At 41.9% G+C, this 27,297-nt stretch overlaps 1 pseudogene; it reads left to right on the top strand.

Moving 5' to 3' along the window:
• Window positions 1-1,595: 1,595 nt before the first annotated feature.
• The window catches only part of LOC134569303 (oocyte zinc finger protein XlCOF7.1-like), a 38,628-nt pseudogene continuing 12,926 nt past the window's right edge, over window positions 1,596-27,297 (top strand).

Below are 27,297 nucleotides of genomic sequence, written 5' to 3'. Positions count from 1 at the left end.
AGATACTCAGTATTATTATACAGAGCGACATGTATATTATCAGCGTATAGATACTCAGTATTATTATACAGACTAGTGATTACATTATTATGTGGATACTGTGGTGTATACCAGCAGTCCCCTCTAGGGGAGCTTTGCACAATGCACAGTTTTTCCCTAACCAGCTCCTGTAGTCAGTGTGCAAGGCATGCTGGGATGGATACACCCCCTAGATTTGCTCTCTTCCCAGTGTGTGTATGGAGTTCGGCCATGTTGGGTGTATGTTACAGCAGGAATGTGTATATCAACAAAGGGATCGAACATAATATGTGACTTGTGATCAATAAATCCTGGCTGATTAATAGACGGTATGTTATTGTAAGTCAGCTATCATCAAACATAACAGGTACTCGGTATTATTATACAGAGCGACATGGTTATTATCAGCGTATAGATACTCAGTTTAACGGATCACCTGGCACCCCGACTGGGTACCTCCGTTGATGGATGCTCCTAGCGCTTCTTGAGGATTCCAAGCACTCTAGCCGACAACACAACCACCGCAGGACGAACCTCTCTTCCTTCCAGAGCGAAGCAGGAACGAGCTCTTAAAAGAGCTTAGGAGTGATTATAGCAAGGGAATATGCAGAGCATAGCAATCCCTTGTAGCAGATTCCCCCAATAAGAGACAAGACTCCAAATTGAGGGTGAAGTAGAACTGACAAAATCTTTATTTTACTTGGGACTAGCCCATTTGGTCATTACATTAACATTGCTGTGAAAACTCAATAAAATTACAAACAGTCAAATCATAGCAGGTAACATACAGTGACTTATTATAACATAATTACATATTTATAAATAGGTGGGGAAGACCATAATTAACACAAATGTCTCTCCTGCATGCAGAATTAGCAATATGCAAATCTACCCGAATATGCAAATTACCAGTCTTGCTATTCAGGTAGTGCATATTACTGTTGCTACCAACAGAGGGCACTACACAAGCTCCATAGCCAAATCCACCTAAGGGGTAGCAATCCTCAGCAGTACAGGAGAGCAGGCAATACATCTCAGGGGCCATAGTCACATGGCAGGAGGCTGGCAATCAGTCTTCTCCAATGCCCAGTGGCAAGGCTGGTACCGCCACATTTCTCCCCTTTTCCAAACAGACTAACAGGGTATCTGACCTCCTGCCGGTCAGTGCCCTGGTTAGTCCAGCAACCCACCCACGAAGCACAAACAGTAATACAGCCTACCCACAATACATGGTTACTACACCTGGGTAAAAGATTAGCTCGTCCATGTCCAGGTGCCTCAACAAGGCTGTGTGGGGTACTGATAGGCTGCCTTGGTGGGTTGCTGAGGGCCAGCGCTACCACGGGAGTAGCCTGGTTGGAGCCATGCTGAAAAGAAGAGTTGGTAGGCTCAGTATTATTATACAGACTAGTGATTACATTATTATGTGGATACTGTGGTGTATACCAGCAGTCCCCTCTAGGGGAGCTTTGCACAATGCACAGTTTGTCCCTAACCAGCTCCTGTAGTAAGTGTGCAAGGCATGCTGGGATGGATACACCCCCTAGATTTGCTCTCTTCCCAGTGTGTGTATGGAGTTCGGCCATGTTGGGTGTATGTTACAGCAGGAATGTGTATATCAACAAAGGGATCGAACATAATATGTGACTTGTGATCAATAAATCCTGGCTGATTAATAGACGGTATGTTATTGTAAGTCAGCTATCATCAAACATAACAGGTACTCGGTATTATTATACAGAGCGACATGTTTATTATCAGTGTATAGATACTCAGTATTATTATACAGAGCGATATGTTTATTATCAGTGTATAGATACTCAATATTATTATACAGAGCGACATGTTTATTATCCGCGTATAGATACTCAGTATTATTATACAGAGCGACATGTTTATTATCAGTGTATAGATACTCAGTATTATTATACAGAGCGACATGTTTATTATCAGCGTATAGATACTCAGTATTATTATACAGAGCGACAGGTTTATTATTAGTGTATAGATACTCAGTATTATTATACAGAGCGACAGGTTTATTATCAGCGTATAGATACTCGGTATCGTTATACAGAGCGACATGTTTATTATCAGTGTATAGATACTCAGTATTCTTATACAGAGCGACAGGTTTATTAGCGTATAGATACTCAGTATTATTATACAGAGCGACATGTTCATTATCAGTGTATAGATACTCAGTATTATTATACAGAGCGACATGTTTATTATCAGCGTATAGATACTCAGGATTATTATACAGAGCGACATGTTTATTATCAGTGTATAGATACTCAGTATTATTATACAGAGCGACATGTTTATTATCAGCGTATAGATACTCAATATTATTATACAGAGCGACATGTTTATTATCAGTGTATAGATACTCAGTATTATTATACAGAGCGACATGTTTATTATCAGCGTATAGATACTCAGTATTATTATACAGAGCGACCGGTTTATTATCAGCGTATAGATACTCAGTATTATTATACAGAGCCACATTTTTATTATCAGCGTATAGATACTCAGTATTATTATACAGAGCCACATGTTTATTATCAGCGTATAGATACTCAATATTATTATACAGAGCGACATGTTTATTATCAGCGTATAGATACTCAGTATTATTATACAGAGCGACATGTTTATTATCAGTGTATAGATACTCAGTATTATTATACAGAGCGACATGTTTATTATCAGCGTATAGATACTCAGTATTATTATACAGAGCCACATGTTTATTATCAGCGTATAGATACTCAGTATTATTATACAGAGCCACATGTTTATTATCAGCGTATAGATACTCAGTATTATTATACAGAGCCACATGTTTATTATCAGCGTATAGATACTCAGTATTATTATACAGAGCCACATGTTTATTATCAGCGTATAGATACTCAGTATTATTATACAGAGCCACATGTTTATTATCAGCGTATACATACTCAGAATTATTATACAGAGCAACATGTTTATTATCAGCGTATAGATACTCAGTATTATTATACAGAGCCGCATGTTTATTATCAGTGTATAGATACTCAGGATTATTATACAGAGCCACATGTTTATTATCAGTGTATAGATACTCAGTATTATTATACAGAGCGACATGTTTATTATCAGTGTATAGATAATCAGTATTATTATACAGAGCAACATGTTTATTATCAGTGTATAGATACTCGGTATCATTATACAGAGCAACATGTTTATTATCAGTGTATAGATACTTAGTATTATTATACAGAGCGACATGTTTATTATCAGCGTATACATACTCGGTATCATTATACATAGCAACATGTTTATTATCAGTGTATAGATACTCAGTATTATTATACAGAGCCACATGTTTATTATCAGCGTATAGATACTCAGTATTATTATACAGAGCCACATGTTTATTATCAGCGTATAGATACTCAGTATTATTATACAGAGCCACATGTTTATTATCAGCGTATACATACTCAGAATTATTATACAGAGCAACATGTTTATTATCAGCGTATAGATACTCAGTATTATTATACAGAGCCGCATGTTTATTATCAGTGTATAGATACTCAGGATTATTATACAGAGCCACATGTTTATTATCAGTGTATAGATACTCAGTATTATTATACAGAGCGACATGTTTATTATCAGTGTATAGATAATCAGTATTATTATACAGAGCAACATGTTTATTATCAGTGTATAGATACTCGGTATCATTATACAGAGCAACATGTTTATTATCAGTGTATAGATACTTAGTATTATTATACAGAGCGACATGTTTATTATCAGCGTATACATACTCGGTATCATTATACATAGCAACATGTTTATTATCAGTGTATAGATACTCAGTATTATTATACAGAGCGACGTTTATTATCAGCGTATAGATACTCAGTATTATTATACAGAGCGACATGTTTATTATCAGCGTATAGATACTCAGTATCATTATACAGAGCGACATGTTTATTATCAGTGTATAGATACTCCGTATTATTATACAGAGCGACAGGTTTATTATCAGCGTATAGATACTCAGTATTAATATACAGAGCGACATGTTTATTATCAGCGTATAGATACTCGGTATTATTATACAGAGCGACATGTTTATTATCAGCGTATAGATACTCGGTATCATTATACAGAGCGACATGTTTATTATCAGTGTATAGATACTCAGTATTATTATACAGAGCGACAGGTTTATTATCAGCGTAAAGACACTCAGTATCATTATACAGAGCGACATGTTTATTATCAGTGTATAGATACTCGGTATTATTATACAGAGCAACATTTAACACCCAGTACTCCCAAGCAACCAAGTCCTGCTGTATCTTCAGAGCAGAGACTGGGCCCCTTAAAATAGCATTATTCCCAAACAACCAAGTCCTGCTGTATCTTCAGAGCAGAGACTTGGGCCCCTTAAAACAGCATTAACACCCAGTACTCCCAAGCAATCAAGTCCTGCTGTATCTTCAGAGCAGAGACTGGGCCCCTTAAAACAGCATTAACACCCAGTACTCCCAAGCAACCAAGTCCTGCTGTATCTTCAGAGCAGAGACTGGGCCCCTTAAAACAGCATTAACACACAGCAGGCCCGAACTGGGCATCGGGCACACCGGGCAAATGCCCGGTGGGCCGCGGTGGCCATGGGCCGAGGCCGGCAGGGGAGGTCACAGGATCTCCCCTGCCGGTGTATGCAGGGCCGGCACTATGCGAGCGCCGGCCCCGCTGTTTGCCACGACGGGCCGGTGGGGAGATCAAAGATCTCCCTCACCGGCCCACTTGGAGAGACCTGCGGCTGGGGAGGGAGGGAGAGGACCCGGCGGAGCTCTATCTTGCAGCTCCGCCGGATTCCTCTCGCGAGATCCGGAGCGTTGCCATGGCAACGACCGGATCTTGCGAGAGTGAACTCTAGCCCCACAGGCTAGAGTTCACTCACCGCTGGACCACCAGGGATGGTGTGCGACTGCGAGTGCCGGATACCCCCCCACCGCCCCGCCCCCCTCTCTACCCCGCCCCGCCCCTCCTCTTTCTACTTGGTACCACCATGCCGGTCCCCCCCACTCCCAGGCTAAAGGTAAGAAGGGAGGGGGGGGACATAATGCCTGTTAATTCGTTGTTGTTTTTTTACCCCCCCAAAACACAATCCATTTTAACATTGACCCACAGCACACACAACACCCTCACCCACAGCACCCTCACCCACAGCACCCTCACCCACAGCACCCTCACCCACAGCACCCTCACCCACAGCACCCTCACCCACAGCACTCACAACTCTCACCCACAGCACTCACAACTCTCACCCACAGCACTCACAACTCTCACCCACAGCACTCACAACTCTCACCCACAGCACTCACAACTCTCACCCACAGCACTCACAACTCTCACCCACAGCACTCACAACTCTCACCCACAGCACTCACAACTCTCACCCACAGCACTCACAACTCTCACCCACAGCACTCACAACTCTCACCCACAGCACTCACAACTCTCACCCACAGCACTCACAACTCTCACCCACAGCACTCACAACTCTCACCCACAGCACTCACAACTCTCACCCACAGCACTCACAACTCTCACCCACAGCACTCACAACTCTCACCCACAGCACTCACAACTCTCACCCACAGCACTCACAACTCTCACCCACAGCACTCACAACTCTCACCCACAGCACTCTCACCTCTCACCCACAGCACTCTCACCCACAGCACTCTCACCCACAGCACTCTCACCCACAGCACTCTCACCCACAGCACTCTCACCCACAGCACTCTCACCCACAGCACTCTCACCCACAGCACTCTCACCCACAGCACTCTCACCCACAGCACTCTCACCCACAGCACTCTCACCCACAGCACTCTCACCCACAGCACTCTCACCCACAGCGCTCTCACCCACAGCGCTCTCACCCACAGCGCTCTCACCCACAGCGCACTCACCCACAGCACTCACCCACAGCGCACTCACCCACAGCACTCACCCACAGCACTCACCCACAGCACTCACCCACAGCACTCACCCACAGCACTCACCCACAGCACTCACCCACAGCACTCACCCACAGCACTCACCCACAGCACTCACCCACAGCACTCTCACCCACAGCACTCTCACCCACATACACAGCATCCTCACACATACACACTGCACCAAACACACACACACACAATACTTCCAAACATATTTATAATATATATATATATATATATATATATATATATATATATATATATATATATATATATATATATATATATATATATACACACTACAGCTCTCCTCACACACATACTGCACCCCTAAACACATTACATTCCAGACACACACTAGATCCCTTACCCAACTCTGGATCATATACACACACTAGATCCCTATATACACTCTGATTCCATTATATACACATACTCACTAAATCTCCTACACATTCTGGGTCCTTCAAACACACACTACATTCCTAACATACACACTCTGGATCCCTTATACATACACTAGATTAATTGTAAACAAACACATGCTACACCCTAAACACACACTCTCTACAACCCCTACAAACACTACATCACCTATATATACACACACACACACACACACTATAGCCTGTATGCACACACTTACTACATCCCCTATACACACATTCTCTACAGCCCCTAGCCACATATGCATTACATTACACCACAAACACAACACAACTAAAACCGACCTTATAACACAATACCACAAGCAGGCTCCAAACACACGCACAATACTCTTTCCTGGCCCTTTTGTTTCATGGTATCCATGTATAGAGACACCAGAGACAAGTTGCAAGGAAACACAGTGCAAGCATGTTATTAAACTTGCTTGCACTGTGCAGAACAAATACAGGGCATTTTTTCTCATGCTAGAGCTCTTTAGCAGAGCTCTGCCCTGGAAGAGCATTGACCCAACGCTCACTTTGAGACGGGGAGTGTTTGTCATTGGTGATGACGAAACACACCCTCTCTGCCCCGCCCCCTTCTTAGTGGGCCGTTGTGCTCAAAAAATGCCCGGGCTGAATTTTTCTCCCAGTCCGGCCCTGACACCCAGTACTCCCAAGCAACCAAGCCCTGCTGTATCTTCAGAGCAGAGACTGGGCCCCTTAAAACAGCATTAACACCCAGTACTCCCAAGCAACCAAGTCCTGCTGTATCTTCAGAGCAGAGACTGGGCCCCTTAAAACAGCATTAACACCCAGTACTCCCAAGCCACCAAGTCCTGCTGTATCTTCAGAGCAGAGACTGGACCCCTTAAAACAGCATTACCACCCAGTACTCCCAAGCCACCAAGTCCTGCTGTATCTTCAGAGCAGAGACTGGACCCCTTAAAACAGCATTACCACCCAGTACTCCCAAGCCACCAAGTCCTGCTGTATCTTCAGAGCAGAGACTGGGCCCCTTAAAACAGCATTACCACCCAGTACTCCCAAGCCACCAAGTCCTGCTGTATCTTCAGAGTAGAGACTGGGGCCCTTAAAACAGCATTGACACCCAGTACTCCCAAGCAACCAAGTCCTGCTGTATCTTCAGAGCAGAGACCTTATATTTCAGACTGGGCCCCTTAAAACAGCATTAACACCCAGCACTCCCAAGCAACCAAGTCCTGCTGTATCTTCAGAGCAGAGACTGGGCCCCTTAAAACAGCATTAACACCCAGTACTCCCAAGCAACCAAGTCCTGCTGTATCTTCAGAGCAGAGACTGGGCCCCTTAAAACAGCATTAACACCCAGTACTCCCAAGCAACCAAGTCCTGCTGTATCTTCAGAGCAGAGGTATCATATCTGGAAGATTGCCCATCCCACCCCATGGTCATCAACTTACTTATAGATAGTGCACATCAGCTGGTTTCCTTAACACACCAATCAAGTCACTAAACCTCTCCTCACCTGAATTCATTTAACACACTACATCCTTACATTGGTTTAAACACTCATTGATATTTGTGTGTTTGTATATATGATCTACATATCTATATAATACACATTTTCTCTAATGTTCTCCCTTCTATTTTTCACTTTAACACTAACTTCTCTCATCACTAAAATATCCCTATCCTTTCACTCACCTGTCCCTGGCAACACCATCATCATTACTTCCACCTTACTTCCTCCCCTCTCTATTCATCCCATGCACTCTACACATACCTTTCCAGCCTATCTCCACCAACTCCTCCCAAATCCTCTACATACATACCCTCCTACAAAACTTTCAAATCCTACTCCCACCTTCACTTCCTTTCTATCCTTCTGCTCTCAACAAACTCAGCACATACTAACCCAAGGATCCACACTAATCTCATACCCATCTCATGTTCCTCTAAATCCTCTTTCAATACTGACCTCTGGAATGCACGCTCTGTTTGCAATGTAACTAAATCCACTGCTGTCCATGACTTCTTCATCTCTCATTCAATAGATTTACTAGCCTTAACAGAAACCTGGCTCTCCCCCTCTGACACTGCCACCCCTGCATCTTTGTCCTTCGGTGGTTTCCAACTTACCCACAACCCAAGAAACTCTGAATGTAAAGGTGGTGGTGTTGGGTTTCTCCTCTCCCCTCACTGCTCTTTTAAACCTCTTCCCACCCACCCCTTCCCTCTCTTTCCCGTCATTTGAAATACACTCAATTCGCCTTTTCAAACCCTTCTCTGCTAACATTGCTGTTATTTACCGTCCCCCTGGTTCCCCTCTTCTCTTCCTTGACCACTTTGCTGCCTGGCTACCCTATTTCCTCTCTTCTAACATTCCATCCCTAATTCTCGGGGACTTCAATATTCCTATAAACCCACCTTTGACCTCTGCAGCCACTAAACTACTTTCAATTACTTCCTCCCTCGGGCTATCGCAGTGGGCAAATTCTCCCACCCATGTAGCTGGCAATACCCTTGACCTAATCTTCACTTATGCATGTACAGTATCTAATATCTGCAACACTCCATATCCACTCTCTGATCACCACCTCTTATCATTTGCTCTCGCGTACCCCCTCACCCAACAACCTCAGCCTAACCCCCCTCAACTCAGAAGGGACCTTAATTCTCTTGATCTCCAACAGTTGACATTGATTCACAACTGCTGTCCATCCCTTCCCTCTCCTGTCCTTCACTGGCCATCTCCATATATAACTCTACTCTTACATCTGCCTTGAACACTGCAGCGCCACTCCAAACAAGCACCTCAAGGAGGACCCGCCCCCAACCATGGCATACTAAATCAACGCGCTACCTGTAAAAGATGCTCCTGTTGTGCTGAACGCTCCTGGAGGAAGTCTCGTACCCAATCAGACTTTCTCCATTATAGATTCATATTGTGTTCATACAGTGCAGCCCTTGCCCTTGCCAAACAGTTCTATTTTTCCTCTCTCATTAGTTCATGTTCCCGCAACCCCAGGCGTCTCTTTGACACCTTTAATTCTCTTCTTCGCCCTGCTGTGGCCACCCCCAAAACTAACCTTACTGCTGATAACTTTGCATGTTACTTCACTGACAAGATTGAACAGCTAAGGAAAGAATTCTCCCCTCCTTGCATTTCTGTTTCTCAATCACACATAGATCATGCCTCTCCTACCCTTCAGACATTCTCCCCAGCTACTGACCAAGAGGTGGCTGCTCTTCATTGCTCCTCTCGCCCCACCACTTGCCCACTCGATCCTGTCCCTTCTCACCTCATCAGATCTCTCTCCACTTGTTTCGTGTCTTCTCTAACACACATCTTCAACTGCTCGCTCTCTTCTGGCATCGTCCCTGCTGACCCTAAACATGCCACTGTAGTACCTATACTAAAAAAACCATCCCTCGACCCGTCCACTCCCTCGAACTATCGTCCCATATTCCTGCTCCCTTTTTCCTCAAAGCTTCTGGAAAGACTTGTCTTTACCCGTGTGTCTCATTTCCTCAATTCCAACTCTCTCCTTAAACCCCTTCAATCTGGCTCCCGCCCTCTCCACTCTACTGAGACTGCCCTTATCAAAGTAACTAACGACCTAATCGCAGCTAAATCCAAAGGCCACTACTCCATACTAATTCTTCTCGACCTCTCAGCGGCCTTTGACACCGTTGATCATGCTCTCCTTCTTCAAACTCTTCAATCGCTTGGTCTCTGTGACTCTGTCCTCTCGTGGTTTTCCTCTTATCTCTCCCAACGCTCATTCCGTGTCTCCTTTTCTAATGATACCTCCTCCCCTTGCCCTGTCTCAGTTGGAGTCCCCCAAGGCTCCGTCCTGGGTCCCCTTCTATTTTCTCTTTATACTGCCTCTCTTGGCAAACTTATTGCCTCTTTTGGATACCACTACCACCTGTATGCTGATGACACCCAGCTATATCTCTCCTCCCCAGACCTCTCCCCTGCCGTCCTGCAACGTGTCACTGCTTGCCTTTCTTCCATCTCTGACTGGATGTCCTCCCGCTTTCTGAAACTCAATCTCTCAAAAACTGAGCTCCTTGTCTTTCCTCCTCCTAATACTGATCCTCCTCTCTCACTCTCCCTTCAAGTTTGTGGTACCAACATCAGTCCATCCTTGCAAGCGCGCTGTCTTGGCGTCATACTTGACTCTGGTCTCACATTTGAGCCTCACATCCAGCATGTTGCCAAATCCTGTAGATTCCATCTTAAAAAACATAGCCCGCATCCGCCCCTTTCTTGCACCAGATACTACCAAGGAGCTTGTCCATGCTCTAATAATTTCCTGCATGGTTTATTGTAACCCTCTCCTGATTGGTCTTCCCAATAGCCGTACTGCACCCCTACAGTCCGTAATGAACGCAGCTGCTAGATTGATTTTCCTCTCTAGTCGTTTCTCTCACACCTCACCCCTCTGCCAGTCCTTACATTGGCTTCCTATATGCTATAGGAGTCAATTCAAAGTACTAACTCACACCTATAAAGCACTGAACAACTCTAGCCCCTCTTATATCTCCTCACAGATCCATAGGTATGTCCCTTCTCGGTCTCTCCGCTCTGCCCGTCACCACCTCCTGTCCATTGTCCGCACTCGTACGTCCAACTCGCGCTTGCAGGACTTCTCACGGGCGGCTCCCTTCCTATGGAATAGCCTGCCTACCGCCATCAGACTCTCCCCTAGTCTTGCATCTTTTAAGAAGTGCCTTAAAACCCATCTCTTTAGGAAAGCTTATGGCCTCCAAGACTAACCCCTACCTCACATACCTGTCTCTTGCCCTCTCCTAAAGGGCAGCCCACCAACTTTGATTGCAAATTCCTGTCCTAATGTGTTTTACACCCCACCTCCTATAGAATGTAAGCTCGATTGAGCAGGGTGCTCTTCAACCTATTGTTCCTGTAAGTTTATTTGTAATTGTCCTATTTATAGTTAAATCCCCTCTCATAATATTGTAAAGCGCTACGGAATCTGTTGGCGCTATATAAATGGCAATAATAATAATAATAAAAATCAGCGTATAGATACTCAGTATTATTATACAGAGCGACATGTTTATTATCAGCGTATAGATACTCAGTATTATTATACAGAGCGACAGGTTTATTATCAGTGTATAGATACTCAGTATTATTATACAGAGCGACATGTTTATTATCAGCGTATAGATACTCAGTATTATTATACAGAGTGACATGTTATTATCAGTGTATAGATACTCCGTATTATTATACAGAGCGACATGTTTATTATCAGCGTATAGACACTCAGTATTATTATACAGAGCAACATGTTTATTATCAGAGTATAGATACTCGGAATTATTATACAGCGACATGTTTATTATCAGTGTATAGTTATACCCAGTATTATTATACAGAGCGACATGTTTATTATCAGTGTATAGATATACCCAGTATTATTATACAGAGCGACATGTTTATTATCAGTGTATAGATGCTCAGTATTATTCTACAGAGCGACATGTTTATTATCAGCGTATAGATACTCAATATTATTATACAGAGCGACATGTTTATTATCAGTGTATAGATATACCCAGTATTATTATACAGAGCGGCATGTTTATTAGCGTATAGATACTCAGTATTATACAGAGCGACATGTTTATTATCAGTGTATAGATACTCCGTATTATTATACAGAGCGACATGTTTATTATCAGTGTATAGATACTCAGTATTATTATACAGAGCTACATGTTTATTATCAGCGTATAGATACTCCATATTATTGTGACGTTTGTAAACTGCATCACTGTCTAGTATTCCCTTCTTCCCATAAAATAGCACAGCCAAATAATCCCCAGAGTAATACATCACTGGTATCGCCAAATAATCCACACATGAGCCAAAGCTTAATTCTGGAACAATACTGATTTACTGGAAGCAACAGGCATTCAATTTATACAATAGCAGACTCCTCCTCTGGGCCAGGCTAGATAATTGAGTTTCAGCAAAATACTAAACTCAATTATCTGCTGGCCAGAAATATTACAATTTTTAAAATTTTTAGAAAAGTACTTTCTGCATAACACACAAATACCTGGGTAGCTGAGGATACTGGGAGTCACATATCCAGATTTCACGAAAATCCGGTAGTTTCCGTGTCGCATCGTGTGGATCCGATTTAGAGTTCTATGAAATCAGCAGCAATCAGCAGCCGGTCTCCGTTCGTGCCTAATTTCACGAAAACTACCATAGGTATGTTGCAGCTTGTTACATGTGAATGCTCCCCTTGTTCAGTAGATAAAAACTCCTCAATGCCGGTTTGATACGTTGAATGGAAAGTAGTCAGTCGGGACTTCCATAATGACCGGACGTTCGTGAGATTGCCATGCTGAAAACGGTTCCAGGCAATTCACGCGTAAGTCCCGCTGACCGCATTCGGGAGATTTAAGATGGCCGCGATCCTTTGTTCTCGCTACGTGTTCGTATGCCGAATGGCAGCCACCTAGAAGCACTCAATTAAGTTGCGGTTTTCGTGGTTACTTGGTGTTCTAAGTTCTGATTGCTACCCAGGGTGGTCTCTGTTCGGTAGAACGAATAAATGTCCGAACACAAAAATATAACAAATACTATAAATGCACTGAACTAGCAGGGAGAGGAAATAACCAAATAGGTAAAAACAGTATAGGTAAAAAAAGTGAAATCCTTCCCACAGGCAATACATTTAATGAACCAAAATAGCAGGGAGGGAAAGAACCGAATGAATGGAACGTGATTCTTCACAATTATTATTATACCGAGCGACATGTTTATTATCAGTATATAGATACTCTGTATTATTATACAGAGCGACATGTTTGTTATCAGCGTATAGATACTCTGTATTATTATACAGAGCGACATGTTTATTATCAGCGTATAGATACTCAGTATTATTATACAGAGCGACATGTTTATTATCAGAGTGTAGATACTCAGTATTATTATACAGAGTGACAGGTTTATTATCACTATATAGATACTCAGTATTATTATACAGAGACAGGAACGGAACGAGACAGGGGGGTAGTCTCTGTTTGGTAGTTTGGTAGTTTGTAAAGTACAGAATTGGGGAAAGTTTAAACGTTCTGTGACTAGGGGAAATAAAATATAAAGTTTCTTTACCGTTGCTGACCTGGCCCATAGTCGATGGGCAGGAGGCCAGCTTCCACACTCCTCCAGGAATTTGTGGCAAACATCCTCAAAAAGTTACGTTTGTCACAGATACTAAAAAACCCTGGACATATGTAACGCTTTGAGTTGTCTGCTTTTGCAAATGATATGCCATCATGGGGGTAATTCTCATTCCTTGGCTACCATACAGTCTCTAAGGCAACGTAACCAATCTTAAAGTTTTTAATGTGAACAAACTGAAATGCAAGCCTTATTTTTGATTCTGTAACTTTCTAAAAAAAAAACATAAAACCTGTACATGGAGGGTACTGTTAAACTCTGGAGAGTTTACTGAACACTAATCTACTTATTACACACCTGGGTTTCTTCCTGTACATAGTTAGTTTTCTTATTTTATTTGGTTCCTTTTTTTTTTGTTTCTATGTTATTGATGCGTGCTACTTTTGAGGCTCTTGGCCTATGTGGATGCAGGCTGGTAATTTACTCTCACGACTTGACCTAAAGAGATGGGGTCCTGTTTTACGGTTCTAAATGGACTTAACCCCTCCCCCGCATAACCTTTCTCTAGTAATACTCGTACTTGTGTATGCTGAGGGTCAGCAATGTCAATCCCATGCGCCCTGTAGATAAAATGCAAACTAGCAACATTAATGTGGTAAGTCTTGCTATTGTAAACACATTCGGCAGAGAAGTTGTGCCCTTGGCTGATCAGTCGGCCTACATTCCACCTAGACCTATTGGCGACCCAATTACCGTACAACCTTGGCTATAACATTTTTTTCCCTTAACGCCAAAGGTTTAATACCCCGTGTAACAGATCCTTACAAACCTCTGGTGGCTGTGAAGCAAACAAGGGAATTACAACTTAATCATCTATTCGTTTCATTCCTCTGTTCGTATGATTCCGTACGAATTCCGTATGTAAAATATAGGTGGCCGCCATTTCGGGACTTTACACGTGTCCGCGGCCATCTTGTGTACGAACAGCGGTGTTTTCCTGTAACCGCATGGAACTAAAAACGGATACGCAAACAGGCGAACACCGCTGAGTCCTCCAAACCTCCATAAGTTCGTACGGAAACTACCGAACGTCCCACCATTCGGTAGTTATACTCAATCATCTATGGGGATTTCAGCGAACCCCGCGATTCGAATGGATGGCAAGATTTTCGTACCTTTTTACCGTGCGAACAGAGACCGACCGCAAGGCCAAAACTCATGGAACTATTTTCGGCTAGTTGGTCTGTGCGGTCGGTCAAAACTTTGGAACTCTGTATCTCCCGAACCATTCATCCAAACGGGCTGATTTTTGGACAGATTGTTCCCCTAACCAAGACCTCTCAAGCGGTGCTGGACTTAAAGGTGTACCCCCTGTTGTTGGGGTACATCCAGAACTGGGGTAAAATATTGTACGTTATAATTGTGTTATGTGGTTATCTGAGGGGAGGAGACGTGGGGGTGTTACCCTGTGTATAATTGGTTGTTTTTATCCTCCCCCTGGGAGTGTCCTGTGTGTGCCCTTTTCTAATAAAAAGCAGGCTGGGTGTTCCAGTCCTCAGTTCATCTTGACCCTTCAAAACGTAGCCTCGTCTCGTTCTTGGAAGGGGATTATTTGGGGATGTTATTCTGCTCCTGTTACAGCTGAACCTGGTTCTCGCTCTGGATATCGTGGATGGGATTACATCAGCTTACTTCTCCACAGCAGCTTGCAGGGAAAAAGGACATCTTCAACGGCAGATACCCTCTCTCTATCTGGGTAGCCGTTACACCCCGCACAAACGAAGGGTAGTCCTACCGAATCTCATCCCCAGGATCGGATGGGTTCACCAATCTCTATTCCCAAACATTTAATGCAATTCTCACACCTCACCTTTTGTAAATGCTTCAAGCACATATTACCACCTGTGGCGAAACCAACTTCGCCACTGTGAACTGGAGAAGCCTGGTTGCTCGCCTGCTGCCTTTAGATTATGGACCTAAAGGGTTAATTTTGCTGTGCAGAAGGATTTATTTCTCCCTTTCTGCACAGCAGTTCGGTAGATTCCATCTACCGAACAAACAGCCGTTTATCAACCTCCCCAGAGCCGTGGGAAGCCGGCCGGCATTGTTAATGGGCTACCCAGAAGCTGGAATGTGCCTCCTATTGACCTCCCTGAAGCCGCGGTTAACCGCGGCTTAACATGCGTGTGCCGGCAATTGACCACCCAGTAGCTGCGGTTAACCGCAGCCTAATTGATTGTGGCTGGGTGGTCGCGGTTACATTCAGCCGCCACATGATGGCAGTGTTCTGGAGCTCCCCGGGCAGCCAGCGCTTGCCTGCCCGGCTTTCATGCACCAAACCCGGACACTTTTGCGTGCAGGCACTGCTGAACTTCCAACCCCTGGTTCTATTCGTATGGATTGGGCGAATGCATGGAAATTCGATAGTTTGTTTTATGTGAATGCTTTAACCCAGATAGCAATGCCATGGAGCCTGTTCGTGTAATTAAAGACTTTGGCTCCATGGCAATTAAACTGTATTTGTGTGGTCTGAGTGCCATTCACCTAATAATGTGCACTCAGACCTGAGCTATCTGGGGATATGTTAAATGTGTGTATTTTCTGTGCCATTCATCCTACTGTATATTTTAAAGTAAAATACTGTATTTGTATCACCATGTGCATAATGGAGTCTTGCCTTTGTCCTGGGAGATAATTGAATTACTTCTCTAATTATCTCCAGGACAGAGAGGAGGAAGCCAGGATGCATTGTGGGAAAGTATTGTGGCTGTGTGTGTTGGGGATAAAATCAGCCCGGGCCCTTTGTGGATGATGGATATTTGCTAACTCATTCAGAGCTCTGGAAATTGGAAATGAATAGCAGAGACTTGTTCAATAACCAATTCAAATTCCTTTATTACTTAAGTTGCATTTATACCCCATTTTCATAGCAGGATGGGAGGGGGGAAAAATGAGCATATGGGCGTGACAATGACATTGTTTTTCACAAGTTATAAACAGCTGTTTCTAATTATAATCTTTCGTCATATAACGCATTACATATTTGATTAAAACCAGATATTTACAAATATCGATATCTTGGACAACTAACAAGAACATTTCGAAATCAGTACTTTTCCCGTAACTAGGATTTTATATAAATCCTATTTCCGAGAATATGAGATAAAATGCCAAACTTAATCTTGGTTCAAATTAACCCTTATATGAACAGCTAGGATAGATAGCAAAATTGATATCCGTATCTACAATTCCCCTCTTAGATCATATCATGATCTATCTTACGGTAAATATCCATGGGAGGCCTGCGGCAGAGAAACGAAAGGAGGTATATTCAGCTGTGCTAATCACGTCTGCGGGACTTTCATTATTTCTTCACCTCGATTTCCCCCATTTGCTCTGTGCCATAGGTTTTCCCTTTAAGAGGAGTTTGAGCTGTTGATTGCAGCTTTTTCAATTATCTGTTGAACACATCTTTTAAGTGTACAAGTTAAATATTTCAAACAGCTGACATGCTAACCATTTTAAACAGACTGAACATCATGTTATCTGTATCTTGAGCCTTGGGTCAATATAGGCAAAGTGTATTATTCCCAACAACGGGAATATTATTATTATTATAATTCAAAATGTAAGCTCATATAGTCAAAACGGGAATAATATTTATCCCCCTCTTTGGACCAGGGTCTTGGATTACCAGTCCACCCGGTGATCTGGGGCCAGGTCAAAAAACCCAAAAACTCATATTTGAGGAAAAAAGCACATCTGGGGAAACTCTGAGTGAGGGCCATGACTGTGTAGACATGTCATCCCCTCACGTTGACAGCATTAGTGACTTCTAAAACCCGCATTTGTAAGTAAATAGCTTGGGTATCGGGATTGGGAAACACTTCTTGATTAGTTTCAAAAGGCTCATTTACATATTAAATCATGAGATAACTTATAATCAGTTTGTAATTCTAACAATAATCCCAATCAAGACCTTGCATCCTATGTCTCCTAATTACATCCCTATTTCGATGGTCCAGTCATATCCACACTTAATAAATGGGAATCCATCCTTGGTACACTCAACATACATCAATGACACACATAGTACATCCATGCCTGAGTAAGCTAACACTTCCTCTCTCTCCGGCTAACTCTACAAAAATAAAAATAACAAAATAGTTCAATAGTCCAGCATAGTCCAGAAAAATAGAATAAGTCTTTCAAGCAGAATAAAGAATGTTAGACACCATAAACTTTGTTCCATAATCTTAGACACCATAACATAGCTAAGGGTAGCAATATGGCTGACAACAAGACAATGTCAGCTTCCACATAGTTCTTAATTCTTCTGTTTGCTGGATGTTCACCACAATGCTCTGTGCAACACCCCAATTGTCGAAAGGGTAATACAGACATAGCGGCATTAGGCAGCACTGCACCTTCAGGACTTTCCAAGTTAGTTTATGTCCTCATAAATAAGCATCTTAGTTTCTTCGGCCAGCATGGATTTTGACCAAACAGATTTAATTGCAAAAAGGTAGGCAGGTAGGTCAGCCAGAGAGATTGGTGTGTAGTCCCAAATATCAGGCGGCACAAATACTCCAGTACGGTCTCTATAATCATACAAACACAAAGATCAGTACGACATCGATAAATTAATTATCGAGGCTAAACTCAAATTAGAGACTAAAGTTACATCCTTAGTGTTGCTTATAATTCATTGAATTTGTCCTTTATAAAATTGTAATACATAATTTCCCTTTAGAATGCCTTTGCATGGATGAGAGAAGCACTCATTCTATATAAAAGCTTGGTACCCGTAGCTGAACGGAACCCTGTGTCGTTGTGCGCATGCGCAACAGCGTTTTTGGCGCGAAGATAGAAGATTTCAGAAGATTTAAAAGAGAAGCCGGTTGAGGAATAGCAGCATCCACAGCTCCTGAGGAAGTCCCGAAAGGCGCGGGACGAAACGCGTTGAGCCTGAATTTTCTTTTTACAGCAGTCCAGAGACCGTCCACTCCCCCCTCACGATCACGCTTAAAAGCCGCAAGTATATCTAGCCTATAGAGTCGCGACCTAGGGCTTTTTGGTAACATCTTTATACTTGTGAGCTAGTGGTTGGTGTTTGTGGTTTTTACTATTGGTCTTGAAATTGTACTGCTTTATAATCATGATTTTTATATGAATTGTTATTAATAAATAAATTTGTAATTTTTTATATTACATTCTTTCTGTCACAGTGATTAGCGCCCTCAATAGGGGAGACTAATACTCTCCCCCCCCCCTCTACTTTCTAGATATTTTGTGGACCCTGATAACATCTTTTGAAACCGAAACCTTAAACATTCTTAAACAATTTTTTTTCAGAACAACTAGGAATGAAATATGAGAAACAAAATGAATTACTGTTGTTGCAAAGTGCTTTGTTTAAGACAGAGTTGTCTCTCTTTGCTAAGGTTGCAAGTGGCCTCTGATAAGGAAGGGGCAGCAAACTGAAGACATATGTTGTATTAAATAGCCCTCACTTGTCAGGTCTTGGAAACCCACTTATTTTATTGCAGATGCCTCTATGATACCACGTTACAAATTGACTAAGCATACTTATTTTTATCCTATTTTATTTTAGTTATTTCACATTGCACAGCCTATGCAAACAATGTCTACATCTCAACTTCAGCTTGTACATCCTCTAAGAGCCAGCATTAATACTGTTTTATCTACATATAAAATATTAAGAACATGAACCATCTGTGTATTAGGCTGAAGTTGTTGGGTGTGGGTATAGGTTGGAAGCTGTGGTTGGTATTGAGGAACCTGCTGTGGTTGGTATTGAGGTCCTTGAACGCCAGCTGGGACAGGTTCTCCCTTAGCACCAGGTTCTCCTTTGTTTCCTTGAGCACCAGGTTCACCATTGTTACCCTTAGATCCAGGGGAACCTCCGGGGCCTTGAGGTCCAGGAGCACCACAGGAACCAGGGAAGCCAGGGGCACCAGCAATACCAGAGTACCAGTGGGGCCAGCTTGATCGGGAGAACCGGGTTCACCACGAGCACCTTGGGGTGAACCCCTGCTATCCACAATTAAAACAATTAAAACAGTGCTGAAGTTGCCACCTCTACAAAAGTTAGACCCTTTGATAAAATTATCTACCTCTGCCTCCAAAACTTGTCTGATTCAATCTCCTATCACCTCCCAAATGTCCTTGTCTCGCCTGCTTAAGATCACAATCCTTTGTGACCGATACAACATACTTTTCCCTCTTTCTTTATATCAAAACAACCTGCTGTATCTTTCTCATGAAGCATATTCCATTTGCAGGTCGAGATTACCTAACTCACACCCCCTCTTTGTATACACTTCTTAGTGTACCACACAGATATACTATTAATAAGCTTTTGAAGAATTATTGTGTATGTATAGCACGGTTGTCTAGGGGTGTATACATAACCAGTTAAAGCAGAGTCTTCCTACAGGGTTTGCAATACTTACAGTTAGTGTCATAGGTGTAATGCAGTTAGTTACTTTTCCATTGTCAGAATACATTGAAAACACTAATATATTGCAAATATTAAAATCATATTGCAGCTGTGTCCTATACCTGCAAGGATATGGTTGTAATACTTCAATTGAGTTCAAATTGAGTATCAAAAGTCCAACCACAAAAACTAAACGTTATATGCTTATAAAAATGAGTTTAACCCCTTAGAGAGTTAATAGGGTGACCTCTTCCCATAGTATGGTTCCTATTAGAATTATTATATTATTTATTCTCTTCTGGGTCTGCAAAATGCTTTCAATATACCAATACAAATATAATACAGTAGTTTAGAATTGCCTCACTTATAATCATCAGAAATTGTCTGATCTCTATTAAAAATACCATTTCATCATTTTGCTATAATCAATGAGGAATCTTAATCTTAGAGAAAACGTATCCTATACATCCATTCATTTTTTTTTATGTTAAAGATAACACAAATACTCCCCTAATAATATGAACGTGGATCCACGATTTTGAAAAGCAGATTTTTCCCAGGGGCCCCTTTTTCGTGAGCTGATCAGCATTTAATCTGTTGTAAAAAGACACTAAAGGCGTGCGTTAATGACATGCAAATATTCTTTAAATATTCGTAATATCACACATGTCCTCTTATAACACAGAACACAACGAATGTAGCAGATATCCAGCAGACATGCCAATACAAAAAAAACCTATTCATGGACAGGCAATTAACTCAATCCAAAATAAATTATCAAATGTCACACCCAAAAGAAACACATAATGTAGGTTTCCCTTGTTTGTGCATTATTCATTTCTGCAAACTATGCAAGCAGTACGGCTTTAAGATTAGACCAGAAAACCTAGCAGCTGGACAGGAAAGTCGAATTTTGGCAAGAAGTCCATTATTACAACAGAATTTTGGAAAACGGCTAAAACTTAGCGTGTTTTTTTCTCTTTCTTTTGCTTCAAGGATTACAACTCCTATTGCTCTTGGACTAGTATTCAATAATAAATCAGTTATTTAATAGATTATTACGCTGCCATTTCCATCTGTGTCAATACTGAGACAAACGTATTTAAATATAATTTAAAATAGCACAGCAAAATACCCATTAACAAACATGACAATCAAACTGCATACTTTAAAATGAGTAACCAAAACACATTTATCACAATCACCATTTACACAGAATACACTTTTAACAGCTGTATTCAGAACATATTATTGTATATATTTTTTATTTTTATTTTATTATTTAAGAGTTCTGGTACCAAAGGTTTTCTTATTAAAGAAGGGATCCCGTACGGCCATATAACGCGTTTGACTTAAACATTTGTATAACAATTGCATTAACTGCATTAACCAGTTGCAACATATGTACCTTATCAATAGAATTTCTCTCCTATACGCTTATAGAACATTTGGACCAGATTACACAGACATGGTATCACCTGCATTTGTCAGAACTCTCAAACACTCAAAATATTTAAACTAGTGCATGTTAAAGGCATGGCAAAATTTTGACCGGTCAATTTGAGTTCCCAAAAGTCATAAAAACACAGGTGGTAACCTTTGTCCATGGTTTCTGATCCTACATCCCATGACCAAAATTTCAAACCCACTTCTGCACAGGAGGTCCACCATTTGGGTCACAATCAATAAAATCTCTGCATCCCCAGACAACAATTTACAGATTCTCACAATGCTACAGAATACATACAATTTAAAGCATTTACAACATGTCAGGTACCTGTAGCAAGCAAGTTAGTTTACAGCACGAAATGAAGCATGTGCTGAAAATATAAATTTCGTAATAATTTATAATCATCTACATTTACAACATGAATTTGTAGCCCCCCTTAATTAACCTCTATTTTTTCTTTTATTTATCATCACCTTCTCATGTACCTTTGACATTCCTTCAATTATTTTATTCCCTTAATTCTCATACCTGGTTTGGACACCCTCAGGGCTTTAGAGGAGCTGCCCAATCCTTTCTTCCTGGGGAGGGGGTAAAAGGGAGCTTTATGGAGCAGTGGGTACCCCTTGTCCCTGCTTGGGGAGGTCTAACTTATCCCAGCAAGGATAGCACCCAAATCATTATTATCTTTAGGGGACAGGCTGGGTATAATCAGGAGGGAGTAATGATTTGGAGTTGTTAAAAACAGCCTCATTCTCATTTTATTTATCTTAACCCCCTTATCACAGACTTTATGCTTAAAATCAGAGTTGCACAGTCAAATAAAACAGTACATAAAGTAGCAAGCTTGAGTAATGCCAAACATCCATCATACAGGGTTAAAACCACTTTTTTATTTTTTATTTTTTTATTATAAACTTTCTTTGCAAAAGTGACATGTACATATACAACTCAGTCTGCCAAGACTGAAAACCTGTTTTACAACCTACAAAAGGCAACCTCTGCGAAAGAGGGAACATGGGACGTCTCCCAAACACACTTTTACCACCTGCAAAAGGTGAACCCCACCAAAGAGGAAAAGTCCAGATAATTGTGCACAAAACCGCCTGCCAAAGCCACTCCTCCTACCAAAGGAGTTTAACAAGTCTACCTGAGACTCAAAAAAAACAGGTCTACCAAAGACATTATGCAGGGAAAAGCCCCTTTAAAAATTAAAATAGTAAGAAACCCCATATAAATAACAAAGCAATGTGTGGGGGGATAGGAGATGCAGGTAAAGAAGGTCTTCAAAGAACCCCTTACCTGACATCTCCACTCCGACCAATTGTACCCAAAACTTCTGACACCAGTTTGTTTGGGATAAAATCAGCCCGGGCCCTTTGTAGATGATGGATATTTGCCAACTCATTCAAAGCTCTGGAAATTGGAAATGAATAGCAGAGACTTGTTCAATAACCAATTCAAATTCCTTTATTACTTAAGTTGCATTTATACCCCATTCTCATGTCGGTGGGGGCCTTGAGCATTAGTGACATAATTTGTTTTTCACAAGTTATAAACAGCTGTTTCTAGTTATAATCTTTCGTCATATAACGTATCACATATTTGATTAAAACCAGATATTTACAAATACCGATATCTTGGACAACTAACAAGAACATTTCGAAATCAGTACTTTTCCCGTAACTAGGATTTTATATAAATCCTATTTCCGAGAATGAGATAAAATGCCAAACTTAATCTTGGTTCAAATTAACCCTTATATGAACAGCTAGGATAGATGGCAAAATGGATATTCGTATCTACAGTGTGTACTAAAGTGATGCATGTCTGTCTGCTGTTTCAGTCTCCCATTTGGTCCCTTAGGGGAGTGTCCACCAGGTGGGAGACCTGCATAAATACTGGGCAGGTAGCCCTCAGTAAATGAGTTCCTGCTTAACCCTCAAAGCGATGTGTTGTCTCGTTCTTTGGGGGAATTGGATTGTATGCTTTTCCTGTTCGGCTGATTCCAGGGTTCGTGTGTTTCTAGTTCGGGAGTTGGTGAATTCGTACAGTTTGCAGTTCGGGAGATTGGTGATTGCAGTAGCTGCTGGTCTATGGGAAAGGGGATTATCGCCTAAATGGTTTTTATCCCCTTCTGAGTGAAACGGTCCGTTACACCACCTTACAAAAACCAGAAAAATCCCCCACAACATGCCTAGATTTCCTGCCTATATTCTTTCAAAATTGTGACACTAAACTCTATGCAAAATCCTGGCCAATAGACTCTCCACAGTTCTAAATAATCATTCATAAAGGGACACTATTGTCACCAGTGCAACTACATATATTCCTGACCCTATAGTGTTAACACCACCATCTAGCCCCCCTGGACCCCTCATGCCTCCATAAATATAGTAAAAATCTTACTGTATTCAAGCCTGAAGCTGTAAATCTGCATTCTGTTAGACTGGAAAAAAAACAATCAGTATGCTGACATGTGGTAGCCTGATCCAATCACAGTGCTTTCCCATAGGATTGGCTGAGACTGACAAAGAAGCAGATCAGGGGTAGAGCCAGCATGATTCAAACACAGCCCAGGCCAATCAGCATCTCCTCATAGAGATGAATTGAATCAATGAATCTCTATGAGGAAAGTTCAGTATCTGCATGCAGAGGGAGGAGACACTGAATCACAGGATGCTGTGCATTTTATGCCTCAATCAACTCGGAAGTCCCTCTGGTGGCAGTCTGAGTGACTGCAACTGGAGGTGTTCCTAGCTTTCAATGTAAACACTGTATTTTCTCTAAGTGCTGCTTCTAAGTGTGTGGTTGGAGATATTCTGGAGAGTTTTACAGAAGCTTCAACTGTCTAAGATTTTGCTAAGAGTTTTCTTTTTTACTGTTACAGGTAAGATTCATCTGTAGGAAAAGGTTACTAATTGCACAAGGTTTGATTTCCTGTTGGTAATTGTAGATTATGCTAACGTAGTGTACCTATAATCTTAATTTTAATAATGACAGGAGGCGAGTATTTTGCATAACTTTCTTTACTTTATGCCTCCAGCAGCACAAGTCAATCAGAAAACTTTAAACCAATCAGTAACAGACATCACATCCATATATAAAGCCCTGACAGTCACATGATTTCCTCTTTCTTTGATGCGAAAACAGTCCATTATAACGTCAGGGAATTCAAATAACAGTCTTGAGTAACGTGTAGAACATAATTTGGAACATGACTTGAAAAAACCTTCCAGCTTTATCTTGATCTTTATCTTTATGATGGTTACTCTGAAAAGAACAGAAATACGTGAAAGGTGGTGGAACCCAACTGATGTCCACATTAAAAAACCAGTACTATATGTATCTATATCTATATTACGTTAAAAAATTGCAACATTAAACAACCATGGTTTACTTTAATAATCGCCACGGCTGTAACACCCGTCAACCAAATAAGCATCCCATAAATATACTGAAATATCCAAAATCTTACAATTAGACTGAAATGATAACCAGAAAATTAGAATTTCCCAGAGTATAGGGAGGGAAACAGGGCGGGAAAATACTCGCCTCCTGTCATTATTAAAATTAAGATTATAGGTACACTACGTTAGCATAATCTACAATTTTGTCACATGACAGGAGGCTTCGTATTTTGCATTTTTAAAGCTGTGGTATGATCGAAAGGATGCGTGTGTGGTTGACGAAATAAATATACGGAAGTTGTCTCGCCGTGTCCAATTCGCCGCCTGAAAAAAAATATAGAGGCCCCTCGTGAAGGCCTGAGAAGCAGCCGTGTCCCGTACCGAATGAGTACCTAAAGCACGTCTCCTCCCCCGTTAACGATGACAACCAGTGAACCCATCTAGACGGAGTGTTCATGGTAACTGGCTTGTATGGTTGTTATAAACCCCACCGATGTCTGAATGTGTCAATCTAAGTGTTGTCGGATCTCCATATAACCAAAAACCGCTATAACTGCACAAAGACTGGAAAAAAAAAAAAAAAACGCCGGGAACAGGGTAAAACATGGACGCGAAAAAGATTTAGTTCTACGAGACACCGTAGAGGTCCTTCCTTCAGGTGATACCGAAAACCATATACGTCGAACTCCAGAATATCTGATATCCGACGAAAATCCAACATACTGTGATTATTACTGACGGTTGACGGAGGGATAGGTTCGTGTTATCTGACTAGTTCCGAAAAAAAAAAAAAAACCCAATCAAAGTCTCACAACAGTGATACTTTAACTCATGGTTTTGTACCGTATGCTACCCCGCGGAAAAAAAACGGTCTATCAAAGGTTCTTGATCGACCGGAGTGTCGTGAATCGTACTATGCGCTGTCGAAGTAACGGAACGTATCCCGTTAATGGAGCGGTCGGATCGTTCCGATCGGCCCGTTGTGAAAATTATGAGCAAGATTCAATATCGAGGTAGATAGGGGTAATAAAAGGATCGTAGTCCCTTTCCATACCCCAGTGACTTCCAAGTGTTCCATGTGGATAAATCATTTCGGGGAATACCTGTTGTCCATGAGTCCCATGACTCTAGTTGGTTGCGATAGTCCCTTGACATACCAGTCTCCCTTGGAAGACACCAATCCACCAACTCTAGCCGCTCCTGCGTTAACAATCGATGATGTTCTCCCTTTGATCTGCCCGAAGGCACGTTAAAACTGAAGAAGCAGAGGATGATCCCAATTAAAGACAATCATTCTAGAAGTCCCGCTTAGCTCCTTTACCTCTGTAACGAGTACTATCGAAGTCCTTGCCGTTCTGATCCCAATTTCGTAGGTGTGCCCGGATCTCATGCAGCGAGCTTTCAGCCGATGTCTGGCCCGTCAGTGAAGTGGTCCTGGGAAGTAGTCCAGGTACTATGGAGCCTTTCTGTCATATCCGTCGAATTTCCTTACGAAAGTCGTTATCGCTGATGTGGGGGAAAGTGCAATCCGTCCAATGTGAAATCTATTCCGAAGTAGAGATACGTAGTTACTCGGAACTGGAATCGAATCGACTCAGCTCCGTTCACTATGAATCCCAACAATTCCAGGCGCTGTGACAATAAATCTAGTTTGTCTACGCAGTTAGGACTTGGGTTTGCAAAGGGTCAGCCAGTGTTACAGCGGATACCCTTTGCTCTTCATTGCGTCCTGACCAGCTTCCAAAACTTCTTGAGGTACTATGTGAACCAGTAGGTAAGTGTCCTTTCAAATCTAACCTTGCAAAAAAACCTTTTCGAGGAGTAGGTCTCCTAATAGAAGTATACCTTCCTTCTTGAGATGTCGGTACGTCCCCAAAACCATTGGGTTGGCCTATGTTGATGACGATGAGAGTCTCCTGTCTTCTTCTTTACTACTTAACGTGGACCTCGATCTGATCGGGGCATAGATATCCCTGTAGTGACACCGAGCTCCCTGTTGAGGACTATCTTGTTCGTTCCTAGATGAAATGGGCATTCCATCCTGAGCTTGTTTCGTACTTCTTTCCCCGAAGCCGGAGGTTTGCAAGGTGTGCCCAGTGCTTCGGAAGAAACCCTTTTCGGATGATCCTGGGTGTCTGGTGGTACGCGAGTCAACGGAGGTTTCCCAGTGTGCCAAAAGAAAAACTTTTTTCTTGCCAGGCGGGTTCCGTCACTTTTCTTCTTCCGATGGAGACTCTCCGTTCTCTTATGATCTCCAGGGAAAGGGAAGAATGGAGTCCTCGTACCCTGATGAAGGGGTCTGAGATGTTCAATGTGTAGGACGTTCTGAGAGACGGTTCCGCTAAA

The sequence above is a fragment of the Pelobates fuscus genome, chromosome 7 (assembly GCF_036172605.1).
Source record: "Pelobates fuscus isolate aPelFus1 chromosome 7, aPelFus1.pri, whole genome shotgun sequence".
NCBI classification, from domain to species: domain Eukaryota; kingdom Metazoa; phylum Chordata; class Amphibia; order Anura; family Pelobatidae; genus Pelobates; species Pelobates fuscus.
This window is presented reverse-complemented; position numbering and strand designations above follow the sequence as displayed.